At 32.4% G+C, this 9,308-nt stretch overlaps 1 pseudogene; it reads right to left on the bottom strand.

Annotated features, from left to right (window-relative positions):
- Positions 1–443: 443 nt before the first annotated feature.
- LOC145243144 (U2 spliceosomal RNA) lies at positions 444–588 on the bottom strand (annotated as a pseudogene).
- Positions 589–9,308: the final 8,720 nt, after the last annotated feature.

The raw sequence follows: 9,308 nt of genomic DNA, 5'->3' as shown, positions 1-9,308 counted from the left end.
TGAAGGGGAAATGGGGACCAGCTCCCCGGGGAGTAGGGGAGCTGGATAGTGACAATTGGTATGAAGGGTTGCCCCTACATTGACCAAGGTCTTATATGTGGGGTCGCCCCCACATATGGTCTTTGCTTGCAGTATCTGCCGGAACAGATGGTATTTATTTGCTCCCCCACCGAGCAAATTAGGCACAAGGCCAATTTTTAATGTGAGGAGTGAAGGGAGGGGGAAGGGAAAAAGGGGACCAGCTCCCGAGAGGTGGGAAATGGGAGCTGGTTAAAGGTCAGGCATGTGGGGTTGCCCCCACATCTGGTCTTTGCTACTCATAGCTAGTCATAGCTAGTCATAGCTTGCACTATCTGCCGGAACAGATGGTGTTTATTTGCTCCCCCACTGAGCAAATTAGGCACAAGGCCGTTTTTAATGTGAGGTAAAAACCAGCTCCCCTAAAAGGGGTCACTCTGGTTACCAAAAATAATAATTGTCCCAGTATAGAGGGTTTCCCCTCCATTGACTGGTACAAATTATCTTAAGTGCAGTATCTGCCGGAACAGATACTACACTTTGATCTTGACCAAAAGGCCAAGAAAGAAGAAAAATTGTAAACAGACGTGCGGGAACTGTCAACTCGTTGAACCAGACAGATCACGCCGTAAAATAGCTGTATAGTAATCATCATTAGTGTTATTTTAAAACATGGAGTTTAACAGGTATTGTTGCTGGTCATCACCTCCAAATAAAGGCGGTCAGAAAATAATATTTGCGCATTATTTCCGTATTGTCAATTTGAAAAGGCTGCAATGTAAATATATCGGTGTATTAATTTAATATCATTACTCAATGTTCCATGAAGGGTTCTACGTATAAAAGAGCCAAATATGTTCTCAAATTGAATACCAATAAAAGATCTGAGTAAGTATTTTTTTTGCGTCGAACATTGCTGCCTTAGCAGATTACAAAGGCGACTTTGCAATTTAATGACGGACTATCACCGGTCTTCTCTCAGTCAATTTCTCACAAAGGGGCGTTTCTAATGCTTTTTTTTAACGTATTATTATTTCCATGGTAGGTGCTGGAATGAACAATTTTTGCATAAGAGTCACCACTTATCAAGGCCCGAAACAAACTCAGGATAAGTGTTAATGAGTGAACTGTAGTCAGGACACAACGGCGTATGAGTAGCTAACTGTTAATCATAGCTTTGTTTTTATTAGCAGACATTCACAGCAAGAACTCATCTTGCCAAAGATTTTGAAACGAATTTTCCTTTCTCATCCACGTGCCTAGCCTCAGATGGAATTGTAATAAATAGCTTTAATTTTATCAAATTTTTATAGAACACATTACCACTGAACTGTTAACCTGTTTACTACAACATAACAGCCACAAATGAAATTTCAACACATATTTTAAATAAAAAGATCTGATAAGTAATGGAATTTATTCATTAAATTTGTTAGTTTCAATCATCTCATGATATATTTCTTATGCTTTGGCGTACAATCCATCCATTTTATTAATCCTTATTCTCGAATGATTACTGACTTTTCTGAGTGGTGACGTATTGGTATAAAAGATCATGAGAAAACTATCAGGGGCAGCAGTCAATTCATAGAAGAGATTATTAAAGCTTCTGCAAAGGCGGCTGGACCAAGTTACCGCGCTAGAAAAGGATTCACAGTATCCTATATCTCTTCAAAGCTACTATTTGACTCTGCATGAAATATTGTTCTCATATAGAAACCGGTGCCTCAAACACTAGTCTTTGTTTCTCTTAATTAGTCCGGGTTCTAAACACAGAGTCTCCAATCTGATAGGTCTCTCAATGTCAAGTAATGGTCAGCATCTGCTCCATCGCCGCAATTTGCTACTTCTACAAACCTAATGAAACGTATTGTGACAAACTCGTAACACCTGTGGAGTATTAGCATAAATACTCAAGACACACCTGATAAACAGAAGGATCCAACGCCGTTTATTGTACAGATTCTCTGGTCGTCGAAGAGACTCTTACTCTTTAACGTTATTGGCTCGAACTGCGGCAGTTTAAAAATTTCTTCCTCGTATCGTGTTTCTTCAACTAAGATGCATAAAGTAAAGTGGGTACTAGTGCACTTATTTATCTTTGTTGTAATAATAAGGTTGTTATTTAGAAAGCCATTCTTAATACGGGAGAGGAGGGTCTTTTGTACCTATTCTGTACTTTAATCTTACAATTTAATAAAAATAGCTATCATAAAACTTTAATTAAGCTAGAAAATATTATGTAAAAAATAGCGAGGACTAATAAGTGCGCTAGTACCGTTAAATGTTATATGAACAGACATCTAACCACACAACTCCCTGCTGAGTATGTCCTTGTTAGTGTAGTGGCTAATTAACAGTTGCTTCTTGCGTCCCAGTTTCTATTGGTCTCGTTTGAAGTAAATACGCATTTAAAAATGATTATAAAATTAAAAAAGACGAGAAAGTTTTAAGAATTTATCAAACAAATACTGATCCAACATGCCATAGATAATCTCTTATTTTAGTAAATCCTCCCCATTTCTTTGCGGGAGCTGGACTAAGACCGTTGTGATCTCGTTGTGTACGTTTATTTTACATAAGTGAGCTTTATTTGCATGACCTTCCGCCCAGTTTTGCCTGCGTTGACATTTTATACAAAGTTAAATATGAAAGGAAAAATAATAAAACGGAAAAGACGAAATCACATGGGATATCTAATTTTATTAAGTCGGTAAGATTCCTTGGAGATTTGAATGGCATTTGCTATTTTTAACAGTCTTTGATAGATTATTTCAGATTAGCAGAAGAATGAGTAATGGCTTTTAACGATAGGAATTATAAAGACTCGCAGAAAGAGAACGAACTTATAGAGATCAGAAGAACATTATCGGACAGGGAGATAAAAAGACACGTAATAATCAGAAGAATACGTGAACAAAAAAGAGAAAAAGACAAGTAATAATTAGAAGAATACGTGAACAAAAAAGAGAAAAAGACACGTAATAATTAGAAGAATACGTGAACAAAAAAGAGAAAAAGACACGTAATAATTAGAAGAATACGTGAACAAAAAAGAGAAAAAGACAAGTAATAATCAGAAGAATACGTGAACAAAAAAGAGAAAAAGACACGTAATAATTAGAAGAATACGTGAACAAAAAAGAGAAAAAGACAAGTAATAATCAGAAGAATACGTGAACAAAAAAGAGAAAAAGACACGTAATAATTAGAAGAATACATGAACAAAAAAAGAGAAAAAGACAAGTAATAATCAGAGGAATACGTGAACAAAAAAGAGAAAAAGACAAGTAATAATTAGAAAAATACGTGAACAAAAAAGAGAAAAAGACAAGTAATAATTAGAAGAATACGTAAACAAAAAAGAGAAAAAGACAATTAATAATTAGAAGAATACGTGAACAAAAAAGAGAAAAAAAACAAGTAATAATTAGAAGAATAGGTGAACAAAAAAGAGAAAAAGACAAGTAATAATTAGAAGAATACGTGAACAAAAAAGAGAAAAAGAAAGATGCATTGACGAAAAAGAAGGAAATATAGAGATAATGGAAATATAAAAGTACGAGATAAAAAAAGAAGAGAAATAATGGATGAAATATAGACAAATTTAACTTTAAAGGGCAAAAGTCAAGTATCATGATAAAATTGTGTTCTAAACAGAAACATTCAATGCAAAGGATCCCCGTTATATCACAGTACCTATTGTTGATTTTATATGCCGGGCCTTTCGGCTTAGTTCGTAATATCACTTCTCAACTGCACTTAGTGTGTTAGGCTGTGTAAGCTGTTAACCTTTGTCAAAATAACCTTCCACTTCTGTTATCGATTTATTTTTATTATAGAAGACCACTGCCGGTCACATAAAGTTCATACAAATCGGTCAAGTTGGGTTCAAGTTCATCGTAAACGAATTCAGACACACACAATAAGACAGCCACACACACACACACACACATACACACACAGACAAACTTCCTATATAATAGAAGAGATAGAGATAAAAGGAAGGAAAATAAGTAGACAGAAAAAAATGAAAGAACGGAAATTAAAAGAAACAAGCATACATGTTATCATAAGGAAGCGGCCCTAAAATGACGAATAATTAATGAAAAAATAATGTTTTTAAAAGCCAATTTTTAAGAAATGGATAATAAAACTATTATTTTCAGCTTGGGTGTTATTCTCAAAATTTTCTGGCCGCTACAAACTCAGACCATCTTCAACTATATCTTGAGACTTTTGCATCCATAATAAACCTATAATTTAAAGGTTAAATCAGATACTAGTATTCATTTTAAGATATATATATATATATATATATATATATGTGTGTGTGTGTGTGTGTGTGTGTGTGTGTGTGTGTGTGAATACGTATATATATATACATATATATATATATATATATATATATATATATATATATATACACCTGCACTGAAGATTCACGAAAGGATGAAACACTAGTGTATGTAGGTATTTAATTCTTATAGTCAAAAAAAAAAATTATTACAGCCCCTTTAAGAAATTCGTTTCTTAACGGTGTAACACTTTCAGTTGAATTAAAGTCGGTCAACTTAGCTCTTATGCATAGACCATCGTATAACGATTAGATCACTGTCTGACTGAGGTAAAGAACATTTAAAATTAAAATGTTTAAATTCAACGTTATTTCACGCGGTTAATAATAGCCGAATTGATACGGTCTTTGCTAATCGAGCCAGAGATGCCTCGTGTTGCCGAGTTCGAATCGCTCGATGGTATTAATCGTGACACACTGCACTGAAGATTCCCGAAAGGATGAAACACTAGTGTCTGTAGGTATTTAATTATTATAGTAAAAAAAAATTATTATATATATATATATATATATATATATATATATATATATATATATATATATATAACATAGACGAATACGGCAAAATCACATTGACACACCGGTTCCAACCAGATCACCGAACTTAAGCAATGATGAGCCTGACCATTAACAGACATGTGACTATTAGGCGTTTTATGTACCGCGACTTATTTTCATAATGATGTCTTTTACAAACTTCTCTAAATTAATATCTTGCTTCTAATGATAATAGTCGATCGGGGCATTTCAGGTAAAAAGTCAAACCTGAAACGGATTTTGAGTTAAACGGCAATGTATTAATAATAATAATAATAATAATAATAATAATAATAATAATAACAACAATAATGATTATGATGATGATGACAACAACATTAATAGTAATAATAATAATAACAATAATATAATGATGATGATTATGATGATGATGACAACAACATTAATAGTAATAATAATAATAACAACAATAATATAATGATGATGATTATGATAACAATAACAACAACGACAATACTAATAATGATGATAATAATAATAATATAATAATAATAATAATAATAATAATAACAATAAACTAACACTTAAAAATTGAATCTTTCAGACACTTTTGCCCGAATTTATACGTAAAGATTATGTAAGTCAAATTTACACGTCGATAAGCACGTCATTGGCAACACGACCGCTCCTTCTATATATATATATATATATATATATATATATATATATATATCACTCTCTCTTTCTCCTATGAAACGGAAATCTTATTATTAAGAAGATATCGAAAATAGTAGCGTTTGTTAATTTATCTCATGGCATAAGATAAAAATAATGCCATAGTATTGAATAAAAATAATTCGAAAATCGAATTACGTGTCTTTGTGTCAAAAGCAAAACGTGATGCAAATAACTTTAAAGTGCGACAAAGTATTGTAGGTTATTCTTATTTCTCTTCTCATCTATCCCCCTTACTCTATCTCTCTCTTTCTCTGTTTGTTTAGAAATTTCTTTAGGAAGACGCACTTGAAATTAGTATTGTTTGTTCTTTTGGGTTTCTATGGGAGACCCAAACTGCTACAACACTGGAGTTTAGAGGCCTGTTTATACGGGAGAATCTAAATGATATAAAAGTTAAGTTAAAAATACTAAAGGATTTTTTTTAGCAATGAAAAGTTTTCACTCTCTTTTTCGTTCATTGATTATCTCTATGTCTGTGTCACTCGATTCGGACAAATAGCATTCAGTAGTAGTTGTGCTTGTTTGGAACACTGAGATGACACGAACATCAAGTCATAATGCTAAGAAAAAAACAAAATGCTAAAAAATAATATGCGTTAAATTCGAAAGTTATATGGTGTCGTGATTTCAGATTCGAACTGCTATTTCAAAACTGCATTTTATGTGATTCTAGTTACCGTAATCATATATTATATTGTTACAGATATTCCGCAGCAACTTGCAATAACTTGATATTCCGTAAATCGTTAACATAAGTTATTAAAGGCACTATTACTTAAAAGATGCTGCAAACCGGCATTGTTGAAACACACGTTATAAGTAAACAATATGTGTACAGTGTAAATAAAAGTAGACAACAATTAAGTTAATCTGCAATATAAGCAACGGTATTAATTAGAGACATTATTTACATAAAGTAGAAATAGTGAGTAAATAGATTAGATATTTTTGTTTCGAAAGTATGTAGACGCACATTATTGTATAGATAAAAACGCTGTTTATATGTAATAAATCCTATACACACATGAACAGATTTTTCCTCACACAAATTACAGACATTAACAACTGTCACCATATGACACCGGGAGAAGTCGGCTATCTTCGGCATTCGTCGTCATAGATCAACAATGGAAAAAGACCAATATCTTTAAATCCGTGATGACGCCTTGTGAATTTTCAGTTATATCGTTTTCATTTATTGAAAAAATTATTTAAGCATCGAATTAAGTTTTTAAAATTTTATATTCTCGATATATAAACCTTATCTATAGACACGTGATTAGCATTTTATCTACATGATTTTAGACTATAACAATCTTCTTCGTTCGAAAATGGCAAAGAAAAACAACATCCGTGACTCACTGATGAAAGTCTAATGTCTGAAAATTTTCATTTATATTGTTTACGTCTTATGTACAAAACCTAATTCATGTATGGAAAGTGTTTACAAAATGTATTTATTATAAATCCGGTTGTTGCATTAGTTCCCACCGTTTCATAGAAATGTTTTGATCTAAAATATGTTTTGATATTTAGCAAAGTCTTATATATCATTAGAAGGTACTTATTCTGTTCTGCGAAATAATAGTCTCTGTGTTTTGTTCATATACTTTTCTCGTTTTTGAAAACTATCAAATGGATTGTCAAGTAGATAAAAATAACGCTTTCGACACCTCCTTCTTTTCAGCTTTAATCAGGTCAAAAAGCGAATTAAGTGACCAAGGATTTTTGTGCCGTATATGGAGAAAACACTATAGCTGAGAGAACTGTTGGAGATTGGTCTACCGGATTCAAAGACGGTAATTTTGATTCAATGGCGTTTCCCATTCCAAGAGCTTAAGCAAAATAGAGAAAGATCCACTCAGGATACTTTTGAAAAGATAGCCATCAGACATGTAGAGAAATGGGTGAAAAGATGAAGTGTGATTTTGCGATAATTAAACGACACTTTTGGTCGATGGGGTTCGCATAAAAACTTGGAGCTAGGGTCCCACAAGAATTTACTTTTCTTGTCAAAATTCTTCGAGTTTCTTATAAAAAAAGGCGGGAACATTTGCAACAACTAATATTATCGCATGTGTTTCGTGTCATTGTTTAGTACTATATATTTCTATATGTACTATAGTACTATATGTTTCTCCATAAATATCTTATGAAATTGCTCAACACAAATTAAATAAGATATGTTATAGGTTATTCACAGTTTGAACGCATTAAAGGCAGTTCAATATGACGATAATGGCAATATGATTATAATAAAAACGTATAGGCATCGATACTAGTTTTAAAATTAATTTTATGCATTTTAGATCGACTTTATTTTAAGTACGTTGCGTCAAGACTTATTTTCGACTACCCTACGGAAGCAGATTATACCTTGTATCTAACATTAAATCAATTAGTAGATCAGTTTAGTGAACACCACTTCTTCCTTTTAAACTAACGGACTCATAGACGATGACACACACACAGTACACTAGACATTTTAAAATGCTGAATGTAGCAATTAATGTATATCCACTTAAGTGAATTTTCTTATGACTTTTTTCTGCTTGTTATCTTTATTTGTGATCAATTTGCTTTTTATTATTGACGCAATAAAGAAAATACAAACAAAAAAATGATTACTTTTAAATCTTGAATTTATACTAGCATACCTATTTTACGTTGAAATTATTTGAAACAATAGTAAAATAATTTTACAATACCATTTTTATTTTAAAATTTGGAAAACATATATATATAAAAACTATGTATTTTGATCTCTGTTCTATCACAAGACGAATATCGAGCTTCTAATTTGTTGTTGTTTTATTGCATTTTTGCATTTTTGTCAATTTTAATTTGCATTCAATTGTAGATGTGATTTTCCAGGTAATATATATATATATGTGTGTATGTATGTGTGTATGTGCGTGCGTGTGTGTGTGCATGTATTCGTTGACCAGTAGGAATAATTCTTGTTTGTTTCTCCTTTCAAACGTCGTGTTCGAGTGTAAAAAGAAATTCGTCGTAGCTGCGAACGTTCTTCACTCGTATGACTCGTCTTCAGGCGCGTAATGAATTAAAAAACTAGGTTTAGTGAATTTCTTGAAAAATTCGATTTAATCGTTTAACAGCACTTAACCGTATCCTCTCCTCCTACACATTGAGCCTGATTTATGGTAGGTTTCTTTATGAGAATGAGTAGAGTTTATGTGGTGCAGAGTCGAAGGTTCCAGCTAAAATTGCGGTATTTTTTTATTAATATATTTCTGGTTTCAGTTTTAGGGGTGTCCTGCTCTACTGGATGTTGGTCTCTGGAGCTGTTAGATAGAGCTGCTACACGTAACATGTAAGCCGGTGAGAATCATGCCAATCAGTGAATTATTTTGGGAAACTCATTCCCTATAGAACATTTCAAAGCATGCACGGCGTTACTAGTTTTTAGCAAAGTATCGTTGGATGTCGGATTATTATAAGTCATTTAAGATTTTTGTGATGAGTGATAAATCACTGTTTAAAGTTTGTTTTTTTCTATGCGAGAAGTGTGTTATGTACGGTAGGAAGAAAAACAAACATGATTTATCCCTGCTGCTCAACAAAATATGCATAAGAGGAAAAATGCTTCCCAAATATACTACTATATATATATATATATATATATATATATATATATATATATATATATATATATATCGTTGATTCTCTCATCAAA

Source organism: Euprymna scolopes, chromosome 2 (assembly GCF_053919585.1).
Source record: "Euprymna scolopes isolate OS-2025 chromosome 2, ASM5391958v1, whole genome shotgun sequence".
In the NCBI taxonomy this organism is placed as follows: domain Eukaryota; kingdom Metazoa; phylum Mollusca; class Cephalopoda; order Sepiida; family Sepiolidae; genus Euprymna; species Euprymna scolopes.
The sequence above is the reverse complement of the archived record's forward strand: the minus strand, read 5'-3'. Positions and strand labels throughout refer to the sequence as shown.